Genomic DNA, 5,531 nt, shown 5'->3' on the forward strand with positions numbered 1-5,531 from the left:
ATATGTGAGGATGATCCACATGTATAAAAACAGACATTAGGCCATAATGCTCACATGTATGCAGGTTTTCAGAAACTGCCACTAACAGTAAAAGGAAGACGGAATTTTTTCAGTATTCAGAGCAAGAAAAAGATCAAGGAAGAGGCAGTGTAACAAAGTTGGGAAGAAGATGCAGTATTATGTATAACCCAGTAGATTTCCTTGAATCATCTTGATCATCATACTAAAATGAGGGGTCAGACATTAGAATGGGGAAATGCAAACTCAATACAAATACCGGGGGGGGGGCATTAGCAGTTCAAGTGAATCCAAATCTTATGAAGAAAATGATTGACACCCTGGGGTACTCAGAAAATTCAAACAAATTAAGTCAATTGCTATTTGTTATTGCAGAGAAATTGTGGAAACTGGGCAAGATATGGAAGATTAGATGTTGACAGTTATCCTAAGAGTTTTTAAATGAAAGATGATCTCTATAAACAGTACACATTTCTGTCAATATTTAGCCATACATGTTGTTAATCTATTGCAACAACCCCTCTTTTTTTTTTGCTGATAATTTTACCACAGTGCCAGATATCATGTAATTTTGTCTTTAAATATCTGCACCGGGATGACCCTGAGGGATGGGATGGGGAGGGAGGTGGGAGGGGGGTCAGGATAGGGAACACATGTACACCCATGGCTGATTCATGTCAATGTATGGCAAAACCCACTACAATATTGTAAAGTAATTTGCCTCCAATTAAATAAATTAAAAAACAAATATCTCAGTATTCATTTAGAAAATTTAAAAAAGTTTTTTTTTGGTATACATAACCATGATACCAGCAGAGGTGGCTATTTAAAAGATTCATCATCTACCAGAAGTAGAGCTTGATCACTGGGATGTGGACTGGGTGGACACAAGTACATCCTAGATTGACTTTCTTTCTTTGATGGGATTTCTTGCTTGGAAATGCTGCCAAATGATCCTGTCTATCTGAATATAATCAAGGACTGTGACAAGGTCTTCTTAATTTGTGGACAAGATGAAATATGCAAATTAAATTCCAGTATTCAATTGAAAAATGGATTTCTGTTCAATTGGAGCAAGTTTCTATTCTTGAAAATGAAAGTCTCTCAGTTGTGTTCAACTCTTTGCGACCCCATGGACTATACAGTCCATGGAATTCTCTAGACCAGAATATTGGAGTGGGTAGCCTTTCCCTTCTCCAGAGGATCTTCCGAACCCTGTGATTGAACCAAGGTCTTCCACATGGCAGGCAGATTTTTTACCAGCTGAGCCACCAGGAAAGCCCAAGAATACTGGAGTGGGTAGCCTATTCCTTCTCCAGTGGATCTTTAGCCTTGTTATTTCAGATATTTTTACCAATGACTTTGAAGAAGATACAGAAAGTGTTTTCATCCTTGTTGTGGATAAAGGAACCACTAACCAGATAATATTTATTATCTGGAAGGTAGACTGAATCTAATGGGGTAAAATTTAGCAGGTCTTAATATATGGTCCTTTATTAATTTCCAAATCTACTCTAGAGACAGTTTCTGTTGGCTGTAAGTACACAATTGACATAGTATATGGTGAGGCTTTCAAAGAAAAATGAGAATGTGATTTGAGATTGTAGGAATACATGTAGATGTCTGGAAAGAGAGTAGCTATAACTTTGTTCCTTCTCTTCTCTGGTAGGTCAGTTTAAGAGGATTTAGACAGATGAAATAGCCAAGAGATGTAAAAGAGAGTAATCAACGTGGTTAAGCCACATCATGTAAACAATTTATTGAGCGAAATTAGAATAAATATTCTGGGAAAGTGGCAACTTGTGTAATGTGATAACCATTTCCTGATATTTGAAGTATTGGAATCCCTGGGTGGGGAAGATCCCCTGGAGAAGGGAATGGCAACCCACTCCAGTATTTTTGCCTAGAGAATTCCATGGACAGAGGAGCCTGGTGGGCTACAGTCTATGGGGTCACAAAAAGTAGGACATGACTGAGCAAGTAATACTTCGACTTGCATTTCACATGTGAACATATAATTAGACTTTCTGTGAAGACTTGAATGTTAGTATTTTAACCAAGAGCTTCCAAGGAGAGAGATTTTTGACTTGAGATATGGAAGAAGTTTCCAATGGTCACAGCCATCTAAAGTTGGAATGTGTATGATTTATTTTGTAAGTCATTGGAGGTGTTTCAGAATAGATGCATCATTTCTTGGGATGTTATAACAGGCATCTAAGCTTTGTATGATTAGGTAACACTTAAAGTCTTTTTTCATGCCTGAATTTTTAACATTCTACGAAGATGTTTTCAGCTTGCTTGACTTCAAAGAGGCTAATTTCCTAATAATCCCATCCAAGATAATTTTGTTTTAACCCTAAAGGGATGGTGCCACTTAATAGAGATCTCGCTTAGCTTTCTTTATTCCTAACTTTCTGCCTAATTGACATTCGAGTGGCTTCTGGCTGCTATTCTGTCTTCCTGGAAAACCCCTTCCTCCTCTAAACTTATGCTGCTTTCATGGCACAGATATCCAGATCACCTGTATCTTCCCAGTTGCTCGTTCTGGTCTGATGGAAAGGCTCTTTGACATTTGATTGGCAAGAATTTGATGACAGACCCTCCATAAGATCCAGTGAATATTCTGGCTCTTCTTCTCCTAGGTTATCACATTTGGCTGGCTAAAGAACTTTCAGTGCAAACTCAGTCTTTATTCATTTATCAGTCTACAAAATAGCCGCAGTATAACTTGATACAGAACCACCACAATTAAAGTCCTTTTATGTGTAAAATGAATTTACTTTGAAAACCATTTGGCTTATGGAAGGGTGACAGTGGCAAACACAAGTAGAGATAAGCAGGCGTGTGCTGTGCTTAGTCGCTCGGTCATGTCCGACTCTTTGCGACTCCATGGACTGTAGCCAGCCAGGCTCTGTCCATGGGGATTCTGCAGGCAAGAATACTGGAATGGGTAGCAATGTCCTCCTCCAGGGGATCTTCCCAACCCATGGATTGAACCCAGGTCTCCCACATTGCAGGCAGATTCTTTACTATCTGAGCCACAAGGGAAGCCTAAGAATACTGGAGTGGGTAGCCTATCCCTTCTCCGGGGGATCTTCCTGACCCAGGAATTGAACCAGGGTCTCCTGCATTGCAGGCGGATTCTTTACCAGCTGAGCTACTGGGGAAGCCCATAAGCAGGCCTATGTGGTTACAAAGTTAGAGACATGATTTGGGAGAATTTATATAATGGATTGGTTACTTAAAGAATATCAGTTCAGTTCATAACTTAAAGAATATGCAGAGAGGAAATAATGGGAATTTCAGCTCTGGGATGAGTGTCCTTTCCTGGCAGTGCTCCAAGTATGTTCTGATATTTAGACAGGAGATTTAAATTTATTCAACACTCAGACCAAATATTAGTACTAAGAAAAAAATAAAGGAAAGCAGTGTTTATATTATTTTGTGTCATGGCCTGTGCTGGGTACTTTATCTATGTTATCTCATTCACTTCTCATAACAGCCCTTGGAGGAAGGTGATAAAAGATGCAGGTAAGGAAACAGTCCAGGAGGTTTAATACTTGTTCAAGTATACATGGTTAGTAAGCTACAGAGTGATCATACACATTTGAGATATGCACTCTCTGCTGTAGGGAGGGAGGTGGGGGGGTCTCAAGACATAACATGTTGCATTGAGGCAATGAGGCCATAAGCATCTTTTCATCAATTTAAGCATCAGATAGTTATTTGCTTGTAATGGAAAACCCACAAGATTAAAATACTGGATTTATGGAACCCTGTTGACTTCAAAGCAGACAGTTTAAGAAGCCATAAGGCACGTGCAAATTTGTCAGCTGTCAAACATGTTGACCTGTAGCTCAAAGCATTCTGTAAAATATGACAAAGCAGAGGTTTTTTTTTTTTTTTCTTTAAAATAATTCTGTTGCTGTCCCCCAAAACCAATGTGACAAATTTGTTTGATCTCAAGTGTTTCAGGTGAGGAGATGAAATCAATATGAGAAAAGGTTTATTGACCCCAAGATACCTTGAGTTCAATGAGATCTGCTTGAGAGGATCTCTGACACAATTGTAGGCTCAGGGCTGTAGGAAGCCTTTGGTAGCTGGTGGTCTGTTGGCAGAGGGCTGTGATAACACACTGTCCATCAATTTCCTTATCTCCTGATTACACTGCTCTTTAGAAGCTATCCCTAGGGTAAATCTCTTCAATTGATTTTGCTGTCAGGAGTCAGTTTGAGTTCACATAGGAAAGGAAGATTAGTACCTCACTGGTTAAGTGCTTTAGCAATTTGCCCTACATGTTAAATTATGGGCTTTATCAGCTCAGAGTTGCTTAATTTCCAGGGCAGGGCGAAAATGATACCATTTGGGCCAACCATTGAGCTTACACGGCAGTCACTGGGGACATTGGTTTTTTGAACTTCTCTGTAACTTTAGTAAAATCCTCCAAGTCCTGAAACTGATTTTTCAATATTGCTGGCAGTTTGTGTCTCTCTTGATAAATTGCATGGTCATATTACTACAAATTGCTCTGTAACCTGACTTCACTATCTTTCCCAGTTTCTTTAAATAAATGTAAGCATCTGTTGAAAATGATAATACTATTGTTTGTGTTGGTCCCTGGTCTGTGTGGTTGTGTGATATGGCAAGCAAATAGAGCAAAAATAATTACATTACAGAGAGAAGTGACAGGAAAAGCCACAGTCCAACTCAGTATCGAAAAAACCCCACAGGGCTATACCCCGAACTCTATGTCTATTAGAGGAGAGGGAACAACTCATTCCCTCCATAGCCTTTGTTTCCTTCAGGCAACCCTCACAGAAATGCCTGGAAAAAAAAAATCCCTTTCTTTGTTTTGTAAATTATTTCAGACTCCTTGAAATTTCTGAACTTCAATATTGGGACAAAATGGACTTCTATTTTGCAAATCTTTTTTTTTTTTTTTCAAAGAGGAATGAGAAAGATTTCTAGTGAATCCTCTTGTTGGATGTTGGAAGAGGCTTGGTGATGGTCTCCCGCTGTGTTATTCTTACTTCAAAGAGTTTTAAAAAAATAGATGAACATTATGTTCACAACATAATCCCTTATAATATTTCTGAGTAACAGAATAATAGATTGAACTCCCTGACTTGTTCCTGATCTGCTTGGTTTCTGACTATTTTCTTTTCCCCCATGAGGACCTCTGTTGTGCTGTGCTAAGCAGCTCAGTCGTGTCCGACTCTCAGACCCCCGTGGTGGCCAGGCAAGAATACTGGAGTGGGTTGTCATTTCCTACTCTAAGGGATTGTCCCAACCCAGGGATTGAACCCAGGTCTCCCACATTGCGGGCAGATTCTTTACCGACTGAGCCCCCAGGGAAGCTCTTGGCCACAAGCTCTCAGATTTCCTCTGCTTTCCTGGTAGCAGCCAGTTGAATGACAGCTGGGAGGTAGATCTGGCGAACCTCTAGACTGGAAACAAGCAGTGTGCCCTGTACACATGGACATCTGGATAGGATATCCGTTTACTTCAGTGTT

This window comes from Bubalus kerabau, chromosome 2 (assembly GCF_029407905.1).
Source record: "Bubalus kerabau isolate K-KA32 ecotype Philippines breed swamp buffalo chromosome 2, PCC_UOA_SB_1v2, whole genome shotgun sequence".
In the NCBI taxonomy this organism is placed as follows: Eukaryota; Metazoa; Chordata; class Mammalia; order Artiodactyla; family Bovidae; genus Bubalus; species Bubalus kerabau.